The sequence below is a fragment of the Hemibagrus wyckioides genome, linkage group LG08, assembly GCF_019097595.1.
Source record: "Hemibagrus wyckioides isolate EC202008001 linkage group LG08, SWU_Hwy_1.0, whole genome shotgun sequence".
Classification (NCBI taxonomy): Eukaryota; Metazoa; Chordata; class Actinopteri; order Siluriformes; family Bagridae; genus Hemibagrus; species Hemibagrus wyckioides.
This window is the reverse complement of record NC_080717.1, coordinates 20,395,521-20,411,987: the sequence shown is the minus strand read 5'-3', so window position 1 is coordinate 20,411,987 and position 16,467 is coordinate 20,395,521.

Below are 16,467 nucleotides of genomic sequence, written 5' to 3'. Positions count from 1 at the left end.
TGCTTTACTGTGGGTGTTCTTTGGGTGATGTCTTGTTAATGCATAAGATATATCTTTTAGAATTATTTATAGAAATTTCTATCTTGGTCTCATCAGACTATAACGCATTTTGTCATTTGGTTTGGGGTGATTTAAGTGGAATTTGATTATTATTATTACTGTTATTTAACAGGGGACAGGTGAAGAATATGAGAGATTATTATCACATGCAGGGATTGATCAGCGATTCAAAATATTCCTGCACCACCTTTAATAGTACCATTGGTCTCTTGGCAGCATGAGTGATAAGTTTTCCTTGTGCCCTATTAACAAATTTGGAGGGACATCCTGTTCTTGGTAATCTACATCACAAAAACCTGCAATTTTAATGAGGGTGTGAATTATTATTATTTTTTTTATATATTCACTGCATCTGTGCTTTGACCTGGTCCTACAGAGTCCTTGAACCTGGTCAACATTCGCAAATAATCACTTGATAAAAAAATATGCCACTGACAATCTTCATATCTGTGTCTGACCTAATGCACAACCTACCTTCCATTGCTCAACGTGTCTAAAGATCAAAGTTGCGTTAAACCTCAATGCAGCAGATCATCAGAAGTGTCAGTTCAACTGATGCAATAAAAGTAAGACTGAATCTGTGGTCAAATTTAACATAGACTGGCAGACCATACCAAATATCTTAATATTTTGAAAAGTACATTTAAGGAAACTCAGTTGAGGTCATGTGTTCTAAAGGGATTCTGATTTCTGCATAAGCGGAACTCAATATCACAGAAGAAAAAACAAAAACAAAAATGTATTTCCTGAATGCTTATGGAGTATGACCTGTTTTTTTTTATTTTTAAGCTATAAAATATAGCTGAATTAATAAATAAATGTTTTCCAACAGATTGTATTTATTATTGTGTATAACTGGCTTTATTTTGTACATGTCCTGCAGGTGGCAGGAGAGCCCAATGTATTTTATTTTTCTTTCCTTTTTTTTTTTTTGGCCACGTCTGTTTTAGAGTATTTTTGATGATCCCTGGTTAAAAGTAACCTTTTCATAGATTAAATTACCACTGACCTTTCTTCTACTGCAATAGACTCCTGCTACAAAAGCGTATGAGTCTGGAAGAATTCCTTCACATCCGTGGAGCTGTGGAGGTTTTCCATAAACCCCCCCCCTCTGTCCTCATTGCACCTTCCTTAACTAATCTTAGTTGTCCTGATGCATTTAAAACTGTAATGTGGTCCAGCCTGATTTTGTGGAATCTTCCACCACTTTAGAATGAGCCAGTGTACCGTGACATTCATAGGGTACTCTTTTACAGGAAAAACAAAACTCTTTCACTATTTTGTTCACTGAAATAAACTATTTAAAATGCAGTCATGTCTGCTGGGGGATTCTCGGAAATTAACTGAAGATTTACAATCACTGGTTTTGCTTAATCACTCTCATTTTAGCCCATAACGGCATTTTGTCACGACTCACAAAGTCGCACTTACCTCAATATACCTGGGAATTTACTACTACAGCCTTCCAGAAAAATATGCATCCTTACCATCAATATGTAATAGATTTTGAATACTACAGGCGGATAATTACAGTTATTCCATTTGGCTATAACGGAGAACAGGTTTAAAATGTTACGTAGAAGACTGTAGTATTTGAATGGCCAAATAACAATATGGTAGGAGGAAACACACACTATTGTGTTTATGACACTGAAGAGTCTAACCAATGCGGTATGATCTATATCTATAATTACGCTTATCTGGTGTCACCCAGATGAGGATATTCCTTTAAAGCTGCTTTGTGACAATGTCACTATACAAACAAAAAATTGAATGATCTCAGCAAACTAGCACTATCATGTTAGCTGCAAATGAGCTACAGCTGAAGTAAAGATTTCGGTTTCATTAGCTAGGACACAGTCTCATTTGTAAACCTGGTCTTTACAGTGATCTTGTATGCATACTGACTGTAACCACATGGCAATGCTCAGTGCAATGGCTTGTGAGCAGATGTACAGAGCTAATTTGCATTCGAGGAACTGTTCCTCTTAAAAGTCAAGGACAACAGAGTGCTTGAAAGGAGGAATACAAATTTGCCAAGCTACCAAACTTGGAGCTGCTAGAACAAACACAGTGCAATTGTAACAACAAAAGCAAACATCTTAACGACAACTGATTGGTTGATCCAAAATGTGGATTATAAACCAAGTGGTTTAACTTGTCATTTAAATCAGTTAATGTTTTTGCATTTCCTTAAGAGGAACATTTCTTTCTTGTTAGAGAGGTGGTTAAGGCTTTCATCGAGACCCTGAGAGGAAATTTTAAATGCTTGAGTTACAGGAGTGGTTTGCACAAGAATGAAGTGCTTATGTAAAAGCTGCTCTTTACCCTACAGCAACAAATCGAGATGAGGCACAGACTAATGCTGAGTGATATTCTTAAAACTTTTTATACATTGTCACTTTAAATGCTTAGCTTATATCTAGTTAATAGCAAACTAGATCATGTAATCACAGATTTAGAGCATTTCTCTGTGCATTCACATTCAAGCCCCGACCCCTCTGTCTGATCACAGCTTAATTATAATACTGTGTTTACTAAAAAGCAACTATGCTACACACATAAATACATAATTTAAACTGTATTTTAACATTTCATCATGGGGAAATCACTGTGCCACCATGCAAAGACTTAATCTTTAGAAGAGCTTTTGGAAGGGCTGCTGTACTACACTCATGCCCTAGGCACCAGCTTTAGCAAGCATGACAACTCTTGAGCTGATTGGCCTGGATTGCATATCTGATGTTGATAACATTGTCATGTTGCTGGTGGCAAATCATCAGACGTACAGACATATCTCATGTATGAAAAAAATTGCAGAAGTCAGTCCCTGCTCTGTCACCAGAAAATCTTAATGACCTCATGACTTGCAGTGTGACAGCTGGGCCAGGAGGTTAGGTGTTGTTGGTACAGTCAATTCTGGACACATACAATCAACTTTAAGAAATCTGCCCTATGAGTTAGGGCTATTCTTTGAGACTGCTGCCAAAGAAGCCCTGAATAAAAGAGTGCAGATTTCAGAATCTTGAAAGCAGTAAAACCAACTGGTCTGGCCTAGTGACACCTTCGGGTATCTGAAGTCTGGCTCTACGAATCTAGAATAAGTCTTCATTTGTCACATATGCAGTGCAGCTCTATGAAAGACCTTCTTTGCATACCCCAGCTTGTTAGTAGGCTGGTGTCAGAACTCAGGGTCAGACCTCTCGTGGCATCCCTGGAGCAGAGAGGGTTTAGGGCCATCAGAAATCCCCAACAGTGACAACTTGGGGATTGAATCACTGACCTTCTGAGAAGTAACCCAGAGCCACCAGCTCTTGACCTTTGAGCCACCACTGCCTTGCACGTCTTACTAGTCCATACGAATCCCAGAGAGTCGATAAAGGATTTATATATATTTTAAATTAGTCATGGACAGATAAAGATATTGTGGTATTTCGCTGAGCCTGTCACTAGGACCTTATAGGCTAGAATGAGATAAGGGCTGACTCTGGTCCTGTAATAACTTGCAGTTTTTCTCCAAGTTTGCCCTTAAAAATGTCTTGTGCCCAAGTCAACAAAGGTGCACGAAGGTGGTACACAGCATTACCAGACCATTGAGTGGTGGAACACAGATCTGATGTTTCATTATCATAATAGAGAAACAGGTATTAAAGTATTTTGTGTAATTTGTGCGATCATTTTAAACATGACGTTATAATGCTCTGGACTATGTAACAGGTTTAGTCATTATATAAAGAAAGAAAAAGAAAGAAAGAAAGAAAGAAGCTACGTTTTAGAGCAGAGCACCTTCTTGGCATCATTTGTGCTTAGTCACTCCTGGCATTTCTTCACACTGCTTATAGGCTGGGCCACTGATGAGGTGATAAGGGGTGCACTGTTCTCAATTGCATGTTTTTGAGCTTGTCAAGCATTCAGTGATCAAAATGTACTGACAGAGTGCTTTGTTCTAATAATCCTCAGTGTGGTAATCTACAGCATAATGGTTGTCTGCCAAGTGTTTTTCAGTGTGTCATCTCAAAACTAAATGAAGTCCTAGAGGGGATCATATGAATAGGCTCATATGAAGTTTAGAAGAGCTTTCAGAGTGCTGATGATTAACTGCCTGGGAAATGAAAAAGTTACCATGGTAATGTTAGAATGCAACTTTGAAATATTTTTAAAGTTAAAATTCTAATAGGATCCAAATATGATCCCGGTCACTTTCTCTGGCTTTGGTGAACAGGTCTAATTCTCTGCTGGCGGCATACATTGATATGATATCCTTCCAATCCAATTAGAAAATACAGAGTAGAGCTATCACTAGAATTAAAACAAATAAGTCAGAATTTCACTTCCTAATTTGACAGGTGTAGATAACAATTTAAAAAGCAGAAAGTGTGGTTTACAATAGATGGCCGAAATATCTATCCTTTCGTGCTGTCGCATGTATCTACTAATGGAAATGATTGCGTGAGACCTGGAATATCATACTCTTTTGGAGATTTTCATAAAGGAAAACCACTGGGGCAAAATCAACTTTTATTTCTCTAGACTCCTAGTTTGAAACAAAACCCCAAAGAGAAAATGCTGCCCTTTATCTGGAATAGTATCATATTGTCATTGGTTTCTTCTCAGGGGATAATGAAAAAATGGTATATGATACTGCACAGTATAATTGTAGCCCTTTGTGAAGGTAGTTGGGCATCTGAGTTGCTTGATTCCCTCCAATGGGATATCTAACACTACTTTATGCATTTGTTTAGTTTTGCACCGTGTGATTGAACGAAAGTAGACAAAAGGTAATTTGCAATCAGTCCAGCCTTTTAAAGGTTTCAAAGCCAGTGCCTGATCTGTGTGTTTGGTAAATCATCCATGAAAGGCCTTGTTATTCTCTGTTAGGGACAAAGTCAATGCGGTCCTTTCTGGCCCCGAGGCCTGAGTGATTGCCATAAGTAGGGATGAATGCTCATAATGTTTTTTTTTTTCCCTACAGAAGCAATGTTCTCCCCATTTTCGGAGTCCTGAGCAGTCCCAGATGCTGTAGACTATAAATAAGACCAGAATCCTATGGCTTGATATTTATTGGATATAATGGCCTGAGGCAAAACCTAAAAAGCTAATTATGGAATATGAGATACAGACAGAATCCTACATATCCTTTAAGTACATATCTTTGATGATTTCCCCCCAGTTATTCTATGATTTGAACAAGCTCTGCAGCCCACACTTTATGGATGAGATATTTTTTTAATCTATAGTGTTGGATCGACCTGCCCCTAACAGTATACTCAGCGCAAGTTGTGGCCCCCCGAAGAAAACAAAAAAATTCAGAACATTTTAAGGTTTTTTGTTTGTCCCTCTGGAGTAACCCTTTTATGAAGCTGAGATTTTAAGAGGGCTTACTTATCCAGTGAACCCTTAAGGAACCCGTGAAGTGTTGTTTGTGGAGTATGCAACTGAGTCTACAAACTTTCAAGCTATTTCTTAATTGCTATTTCTTAAAACTTCAAGGTACTAAGTGAAAAAAAAAAACAATTACCAATAATTTGAAATATGGACCATTTAGTTCTGGATAGTTTTGTACAATTCATTACGACAAAGTAAGGAATCATTGGATTTATGCGAATTGCGTAGATTCATAGCATGCAAATGGATGATACTGTTCCCTATGGAAAATATTTTAAGAGCACACTTCATCTTCAACATCTAACAGACATTTATAAATGAACGTACTATTCCTCTTTATTTAAACTGGTTGTTTCAGATTATACAGAGTTTCAGATTATACAGGTATCTTGTCTATTCTATTTCACTGTATAGATTTTTCTTCAAAAATTATTTTGGGATTTCGGAGAAAAATCAATTAGTGTTCATTTCATACCCAAGAGAATGTATTTCATCTCATCTCCGAAGATGTTTTTAATTAATATTTGGGAATTAATCATGTTACCATGGAATTGGTTGGCTAATTGGATTGTCTTGTAAAAAAAATGGTCCATAGTTTATCATTTTATTTTTAAAAATGCTTTATAACATTTGAAATACAGTGCTGAGCTGAAATGAGTTTTTAATGTCATTTTCACACATTCACCATTGACCCACTCTTTCACGTCACTAATTTATTGTTTAACATGCAGTAAGTGCAGTAAATAACATAAGTTGCAGTCCTTGAAAAATAATTAAAAAGCTTATTAGGACAAGTATTTTTCAGATCAGTTTATACTGTATCTCTCTCTCTCTCTCTCTCTATGTATATATATATATATATATATATATATATATATATATATATATATATATATATAGAGAGAGAGAGAGAGAGAGATAGATAGATAGATAGATAGATAGATAGATAGATAGATAGATAGATAGATAGATAGATATACAGTATAAACTGATCTGAAAAATACTTGTCCTGATAAGCTTTTTAATTATTTTTCAAGGACTGCAACTTATGTTATTTACTGCACTTACTGCATGTTAAACAATAAATTAGTGACGTGAAAGAGTGGGTCAATGGTGAATGTGTGAAAATGACATCATATATATATATATATACATATATATATATAAACATATATATATATATGTTTAAATTCTGGCTACATCCGAGCAGAGCACAGTGCATTGTCCTGTTTGTTCTGTGTGAAGCAGTTGCCATAAACAGATTTAAGGCATGAATGATGTACATTCTCTAGACAAACATTCATAGGGTTTACAGAGAACAGATGGCAATTACATGATAAGTGTACAGAGTGTTGTCTTTATGGATTTTAGTGTTGTTTTATATTGTTGTGTGCTGTACAGGGGAAGCAACACTGGTTTGAAAGTTTTTAATAGTAATAATAAAGAAATCCTCATATTTTTGAGTGAGAGTGCAAGAGGTTCTACTGATTTTAATAATATTTTTCGAAGGCTCCAGTATAAACAAATAAAGGAATAGTGCGACTGCCTCTGAAATATACAGTGCACCTGCCCATTTGCGTATTCTAGCAGTGAACAATATGCTAGAACAACAACAATTTGGGTTCCATTCCAGTAGCCAATTAAAAAGCAGATTAGACTAATTTCAATGACGGCATACTCCGTTAGTTCTTATGAAATTCTACTCAAATTTACTTACTGAGTGAAATTAATGCTCTGGAGAAATCTTATAAAAGATTAATGTTTCGACTGTATGACTATATTGTCATCTGAAAGGCATTGTCACCTATTAGACATCTCAAGGACTCCTCCTCATGTCATCCCACAGTTTTTTCCTTGCCACTATTTCCTCTGTTTGGCTCATTAGACCGTTAAATCTATATCTGAATTTCTGTAAAGCCGCTTTGTGACGTTGACTGTTAAAATGGAAATGGATTTAATTGATGGCATTTTTTATTGTTGTTGCACTTGTATAAACAGAACCGTCAGAGTTTTCTATCAAAACCACTCTCTCCATCATAGACTCTTTCCCAACTGCCACAGATTTTATTAATGTTATTGAACCAATTGTCCTTGTAACTCACAAAAACTCTTTTGGCCCCCTTCTTGAAATCACAGATTCCCTGTATAGTTTTTTTGCTACAAAAATAAAATGGCACAAATTTAATTTCAGGTATGATTAAATGACTCAAGGTGTAGGAGCTGAGTCAAGGCTGATCAATGGCATCATCACTTCAATGTCAACTCATAATGCCCTCCTCCCTCCAAACTCATGCTGAGAGAGAAATGATGGGTGAGCTCCCTCAAGAGAAAGTCAGTTTGGCAATGACAAAGCACTCGTCACCACTGACACTTTAGAAATGGGGAAAATTTGCCCTTCTGCTCTCGAATGAAAAACCAAGAGAGAATGTTAAAGGTGGAGAAGAATGTTTGTTTTTATTAAAAACAAATCTAATGCTCCATAGCACTGATGTGATGTAGTGTGTGAGCTGTGGAGTGGGGTCAATGCCATTGCACCACTCACCTTCACAACTTCTCTCTCTCAGCCATTAGATCAGGTACAATACCTCAAACACACAGCCGATCCCAGAAATAAATCTCTGTCTCCATTATAGGTCTGCCAATAGCATGGCCATGCTGGCTGCACACACTCTTTATTGTGGGGTTTGATGTATATTTCACTGTGGCGGGGGTGTGACAGAATGGGGTTGGGAAATGAGCAAGCAGCTTCATTATGGCACTGCGGGACTGCTGAGTGTAGCCGCCCAAAACAGCATGTAATGAGGGAATGGGCGGGAAGTGAGGGACGAGTGTTTGAAAAAATAAAATAGAGATTGCACTTCTGCAACCAGCCCACTTGCATTTGTTTGGAGCATATTGTCACGAATGCAGAGCTCTAGCTTCAGCTCCGTATCGACAGCACTGCAGTAGCCACAGCGCATTCATTAATGCGTATTTACTGAGGCTGCAGCTTTAAGACACCTCCATTATGGCTGTTCCCACTTTATGTTCCCTTCTCTTGAGACAAATATTCCTGGTATCCAGTACCTCCTAATGAGGCCTATTTACATCATATATATAACAATTTAGAGGATTTATTAGGCCATAATTGTATAGTACACAGAGAAACATGAAATGACCATGAAAGAGATGCCTTGTATTCTACTTACATTATTCTGTAGCTGTATTATTCTTGCTTCTTACTTACATAACCAAAATGTATTACTTTCAGGATACATTCAAGATATTCTACAGACAAAAGTTTGGGAGCAACACTAATAAAGAGAGCACAGTGTAATGTGTTTACTAACATTCAGATTCTGGTTTTGCATTTTTAATGCATAATTTAGTATTACTGAAAGCAATATGTGCCTGAGCCCCACATTAAATGCTCCTGATGGTTTGTTTAACAGCATGAGGATGAATTAAATCAGCTAAATTAGGAGTTTGTATATAATTTAGCTAGGATTTCATTTGTGTGGGCTCAAAGATTTGAGCCTGTGCTGGAATTCTATGTAGCGTGTAGGGTTACACCGCAAGTATAGTGTTAGATATAGGGATCAACTAATAAAATATGTGTGAGGAATGACTACAGTAGATAACAAACAAGAGAAAGCTGGCTAAATGCTAGTCATTATTATTCTAACTTGAATTTAATAAAAGGTTTGGAAGTATGAATGCCATGATAGCTGACGTAAGGTGAGAACTTTTTGTTGCGTTCTTGTTTTGTATAGTTTTTTCCCTCTGTCTCTGTTGTCACATTGCTGCTCAAATACTTGAATTCTTATTGAAGGTTCATTGTTCAAAGCCCCCTTTTTTTTCCTCCGAAAAGCATTAACCATTAGATTACCTGGGGCTCTTTTCTAATATCTATCGTAATCTTGCTAGAATAATTGCATCGTAGCTCACAGAGGAGGGCGAACTCATGCCATAAATAAAGTCGGTGTGTGAGAGGAGAGGAGCAACTCCAGATGGAGGAAAATAATTTATAACCTCTGATGGCTCTACACCTCATCTGGACTGTACAGGAGCGACAGTGCTGACGTCACCCTGCAAAAGAAAAGGCCTTTAAACAAATCCATTATCAAAATGCATCTGACATGCAATATTCCTCCCCTTTAATGTTACAGTGCACTATAGTGAATTGAATTTTGTTGGGCTCAGATCCACTGCCCCTAGAAACCTTCTTGTAGATCGAGTCTACCTGCATATCTGAGATATTTATCTGTAGGCTTCAAGGGATGAATCGAAACAATACATTATTAGTTGTTGTTTTTTTTCTTCTAGCATTACATAACAAATAGAAATCTGTTTTATATTGGCGTCAGATTCTCTTATTTTTTATGAGAAACTGCATTGATATAATCCACTTCTTCAACATTTGCTAGCTATCAGATTGTGTTGACAAGATTTCACTTTCTTTTAACTTGCTTTGACCTTTCTGTCCTTTATCACTGAGCAGATTTAAATAGCAAATTTTAATAACAACAATTTCTTATGTTCTTTTTTTTCATTGCTTGGCATCTCATCCTGTGTGTAGAACAAAATAACCTACAGTCATAAGGTGAAAGTGAAACCGCAGTTTTATTACTTACATACACAACCATCTCCGATTTAGCAGCAAATCCCCCACTAAGCCATAAAAATAAAATGTGGGAGAAGGTTAATCAGAATAGGTTCTTACATTTGATGCAATACAGCATATTAAATGAGGAAAAAAATATTTTATTGCCGGTTGAAATGCTGCTCTAAGCACTTTTTTTCTTTTTTTTTGCCAGGGGCTCCTGACCTATCAACATTCAGGCCGGCACTGGCTATAAATTACAAAGCTGGTCTTATATTGATTTCAAAGTGTAAGGAAGACACTGGAGCTCAGCTCTATTTAGATTCTCATTATCAACACACACACACACACACACACACACCTGTAATTTGTATTACTATCTCGACTGGGTATCTTCCCTACCCAAACATTCACGAAGGACATCACTTGTTAAAATATTTTCATTGTAATATGAAGTTACACTTGGCTTGATCCCTTGATAGCATGAGTGCAACCTTGCAATAATTCGATGACTTAAAAGCTGAATGACTCTCATTCCTAGAGGGAGAAAAATCCACAAATTTCTAAATAGATTTAATATTTCTATGTCTTTTTAAGATTACAATGGTTGTTACTTTCAATCCCTACAGAAAAGAAGACTTAAAAGTTCTCAGTGGAGCACATAGCCATCAGTGAAAGTGAGGTATAGCCATGATCACTTGAGAAGAGGTATAGCAAAATATCAGCTGTTCTTTTCCAATGCCAATCATCCAGTTTTTTAACTGCTAAACTTATGTCATTTTTAATAGAAACACTTCACTTATGATGGCATCTATCATACAAGACTGTAGTAAAACACATGACAACAGGAACAGGTGGCTTTGTCTAATGCTTTCAAATAAATGCTTTAAGACAAAGCAAAATAGCATAAATATCACACATCGACTGTGTGTAAAAATAATTGTAAAGGTGTAACATTCATGGTTCGATCCAGAGCTCAGGTTACTCCCTGTGTGGATTTAACTCTAACCCTAATCCTAGTTTTTTTTTCTCCTGTTCTCCAGTTTTCTCCAATTTCCCCAAAACTTGCTGGTATGTGGATAGTCTACTCTAAACTACTCCTAGCTGTTAAAATGATGGACGTCTGTCCCATCTGGCGTGTATTTCTGCCATACATCCAGTGTTCCGAGGATAGACTACAGATAATGGAATAAAGTGCATACTGAAAATGAAAAAAATAAAAAATAATTAAATAAAAACTAATTCTAGTGTAACATGTACTCATAATAATATCTGTGATACGAAATAAAAATTAAAAAATTAACAGACGAAAATAAATAAAATGGCCCTGTTTCACGTCAGCAGAAATATAAATATTACATTATATTAACTGAATTAGCTGGTTAATTTAGTTTAATTAACAATGGATTGAATTTGTCCTTTTTTTTATGCTACAGTAATCTGATCCAGCTTTTTTCTGCTGCTTTCAGCCTGATGCCAATACATGATATTGAATGAGTGCCATCTTTGCTCCAGAATGGACTGCAGCCATGGTCTAAATGGTAATGCTATTATTTATTTATTTATTTATTTATTTATTTATTTATTTATTTATTTATTTATTTATAATTAAAGACTTAAAGTAATTAATCTGAAATATTTGGATACACTTGGAAATATATATGATGCCTGTATAAAGAGACATAAAGAGATATAAAGTTTTATGGTACAATCGGTTCAAATTGAATTAAACTTTTTCACTGAAAGTCATTTTTTTTATTTATTAAATCTGAATATCCCAAAGTACCATAGAACATTTACAAGTAAAAGCAGCTAAGAAAGAAAGAATAAGAGAAAGAGAGAAAAGAAGGGTTATATTCCTGAAGTTTGATGCATCTAGCAAAAATAAATGGTAAAATATAACTCTTCATATGGTGCCTTTTATTGATTTAGGATGATCTCCCAACAGGCCTGAAAATCAAGATTAATGCACTCAAAACAAGCAGTACAATTACAATGATGGTTGTCTTTAAAATTAAATTAAAATAAGGAATTGATTCAGAATAACCCTGTCCTCTCTTTTAGAGCATGCTCTTTCTGAAAAGTAGTAGGCTGTTGTTTGCTTTTTTTTTTCTGGGGGTGATGGTGATAGTGATACTGGGTGATCGGGTCATATCAGCTAGGGTTACTATATGTGCAATGTTGCACGTTTTCTGCCTGTGCCCACTTGGGGTTCCTCTACAGTTTCCTTTCACCTCCTGAAAACATGCCTGTCGGTGTATTGGCTACACTCGATTACCTCTAGGTGTGAATGTGTGTGTGTGTGTGTGTATGGTGCCCTGTGATGGACTATAGATAGCTAGTTATAAATATATTTTATTGCCATTTAGAAAAGTTTACCAAAAATTGCCTATGCAAAAGCATCTCAGACTGCTCATGAAGCTGCAAACATCCAGCCTATTTTCATAAATATATGATGTTTTGGCTTGTTTTGCTTTTCTCACTGCATAACTAATATTTTTGTTATTTCAATAAAATTCCCTTTCAAGACTGTGTACAACTCTATGTCTAATAGACTCTATGGCCAACAGCATTTTTATAGAGGGTTCTCTAAGGCACTATGTAAAATGACCTTGAAAAGCCCAATTTTTGGTGTTCCTGGCCATAAAGTGTCTGCTCATGTTTCAGAAACTCCATGTGTGTCATGAGCCACTTGCCTGCATTGCAGAGGCTGTTGTTTGACAGACTGATTTATAACTACTGAGACAACAATGTTACCGTGATACAAGACTCAGCATCAGCAGGTTGTACTCACAGGCTGTACTGACAGATTTAGTACAAGAGGTGAAAGAGATTTTGCGTGATTTCATGTTACCTTACATCTCGCTATTCGGGGCACATTCCAAACATCCAGGCAACTGCAAGTTGGAGATGCATGTCCTGAAATGAAATCCAGCAACATATCCAATAACTTTCAGACATACTACAGTTGAAATGACTTTTTTTTTTATTATTACTTAAAAAGTCGTTTGAAATTATTGCTTATAAATAATGAAAATGCATCTCACCGGATGGACGGATCTATAGCATTGACTTTTAGTTAATTTATTCCGCGCACACAACGGATCTGTCTATCTTCAGCATCTGCCACTAGGACACTCTTTTGGTATCTTAATGCTGAAAAGATTGCATGCAATGTGCATTTGTATGCTGGAGGGAGAGAGAGTCTTTCTCTTTTCATGTATGTTGAATTTTCCAAGGAGTCCTTTGTGTATTAAGAAGACGTAACAGAATATAAAAGATATTTTTATAGGACACCTTCTCTGTGATTTCATTACGATTCCGTTTAAGAAATGAACATATTTAACGAAGAGCTGCTCTGATTTAGGCCTGTATACAAACACACACACACATATCTCACCTGGGATGCCTGAGACGTCTAACATTTAAAGGCTACCTTTATGGCTCCCAGGCACAGGACAGCCCTGACAGCTAAGAAATCAATTCTAAACACCTTGACCTTTCATGTTAATCAGGCCAAAACAGTGGAAGGCCCATAGGAGCTTTTCGTGACAGCAAAGGCATGCAAAACCTCCTAGACCGTGACATTCACCATGATAGTCACAGACTGGGAAAAAAAAGGGAGTTAAAAGAGGTCCAGTTTTATTTGTATTTTAGCTCAGGGCGTCAAATTGAGCAGGCTTAGAAGGATTCTGGGAACAATTCATACTTCATCAAAGACAGCTGACACACATACATTTCTGACACTCATCTGTGTAAATGCAAATAATTTTAGCATCTGCCTTCATGAGACTTTTTAAAATCTGTGAAACCACCAGTTTCTGACTCTGAGTCATTCCTTAGTCATTAATCAAATCCCGAGCTCTGCTGAGACAGGCTGCTTTCTCGAGTGAGGCGAGCTGGAGAGAAGGGAAGAGAAAGAGAAGTTCCCTGCCTCTTTATGGAAGCAGTTGTGGATTATACATTACAAAAGCTCACCGTTATATCTAATCAGGTTGGGCCTGTGTTTCTCATTTTCAAGTCAGTAATAATTCTGGAGTCTATTATTTAAGCATTACATGTTTGAGGTTAGACTTCATGCTAAGAAAAGGGGGAAAATGCTATGAACGTAACATTGAAATGATTTTCTACGGATAAACTATAACAATATGCGGGTTTACCAAAATTATACCAAGAACCTCATCTATTCTTCAGTGAAAGTAGGTGATAAGTCCCTCATTCATCTTCACTAACTGCTTTGTCCTGGTCATGGTCACCAGGAAGTCTGGCTGCAAGGTGTGAATCCACCCTATATAGGATGCACATATGGGTAAATTAGAGTAGCCAGTCCATCAACATGGCATGTTTTTGGACATTTGGGGAAAACCAGAGAGTCTGGATTAACCCCATATTAACATGTAGAGAACATGCAAAACTCCACACAGACAGGAACCCTGCCTCATTGTGCTGCCTTTATAATAAAAGTTTGTTTGTATGAACTTCTGTAGCACATTGATAATCGTGAGGTTCTTTCAATTGCCAGTCATTCAAGAATTCCACAGATACCTCATGTCTTATTGTTATTCCAGAAATCATTGAGAGTGTGATCTCTATTCCACTACCGTTGGTGCACATTGCATTATACAAGACAACTGTTCTGGGAATATTCTTCTGAAATATATGCTAATATTTTGACACTGATTTAAGCTGATTTTTTTCTTTTCTTGGATGTTGTAGGGAATTGATTGTCAGGGCTATTCATGTCTTGAAAGAGGAGAGTTTGCTTGCCTTTTGTAGCCATGGCAGCTTACATTATAGTATTACAGATCCTGGCACAGGTTTGTGTCTCTTTCTGAAATGTGTCTGATAGCTCTCTTTTGAGTTATGCATATTTAATAACCGTACTCTCTTCTGATAATCGTCAATGAATTGATTCAGAAAAAGACGACGGTACTCAAAGTGCAATATAAAGTCTATAAAACCTCATTTATTTGTTTAGTAGTAATAGTATAGATTAAAAGCCAGAATGGATAAAGTAATTTAATCTGAGTTTAGCCAACGGTTTTTCTTATCTGAAACTTCACTTCATTTCCTGAAAGGAGAAGCACAACAGACTGTAGAGGTTTTATCACAAGGTGCCATCTATAAAACTCATAAGTTTCATTCGACTGCATTGCATATTAGAATTCTGAGGCTTTTGCAGTGAACAGAGACTCTTTAATAAGTCCCTCCATGAGTTCGCTGAGGGTTTTTTTTTGTCATTGTTGCAGCCCAAAATGCTTAATTTTTCTGCAGCTTTTTTTTTTTTCCAAAATTTGTGATGAAACTTCAGATTTTTTCTTCTGCTTTTTTTGTGGAAAACTACTTGAATTGGTAAAACTGCAAGCACATAATTCTTCTTTTAAACTATGAAGACACAGATTTCTATAGCAGCTGTATTCATGCTCAATGCATGTGAACAGAATAGGGATTTGGTGTTCAACCCCTGAGAAACAGGAAGGAATTATCATGACAACACTGTAAGTGTAAGTGTTCCAAGCCAGTGCTTTTACTAGAATGAGTTTAAAGCCAAACACGTAAATTATGGCAAAATAAAACTCAGTTACAACGTAGGGAAAAATGACAAGCAAATATACACGTGTAAATTCCCTGAAGACAAAAGCACAAAGCCACATGGTTGGTAACTAAGGGTTGTAAAATGCTACTGAGCGGGTGCCCTGCTAATATGCACACATGCGATTAAACTCAATAAAACTCTACAAAACCTAATCAAAATATTTCTCCGGCACAATCAACAAAATGTCAGGAAATTGTCACAAACATTTAACCGTCATTTGAACCCACAGGGAGGAATTATCATAATAACAGTTTGGGTAATTTTCCTCAGACAGTGATTTTACTAGCAAAAGAAAAGCTCAGATTAGCAGATTCATCGTTTTGGTAATGGTTACCTTTCTTATACATGAAATAATATGAAATCTTTTGACTTAAATACAATTTTAACATACTAATTAATATCTATTACACCATGAATTAGCAGTTTTTTAACCTGGCAATACCATGAAATCAGTATTTTTAACCTTATCTCATGACATTTTAATGTTCTTAACTTTATGATATCGTGAAATATTGTACTTTGAAACTTGTAACAATCCATGAAATTTTATCTTTACCTGTCACATTGACTGAATATGTGTTGTGATGACATCTCATGATGTGTCTTGGCCAAATCTGCAGCTGTCTTGGACACGTGCAAGCTCCTCTGAATATTCCAGAGTTTGCTTGATTCTGTGTCAAAAAAAATCACAAAATCTTGGAGAGACTGTTTATTACATTTAAATGACTTACTTAGAGTGATTAAACATGGATACGGTGACATGCTTGTGTAAATTGTTCATAGGTTATTCCTTAAAGAGCAAAAAGGCGTGGTAGCAGATAGGGAACTTCTTAAAATATTACTA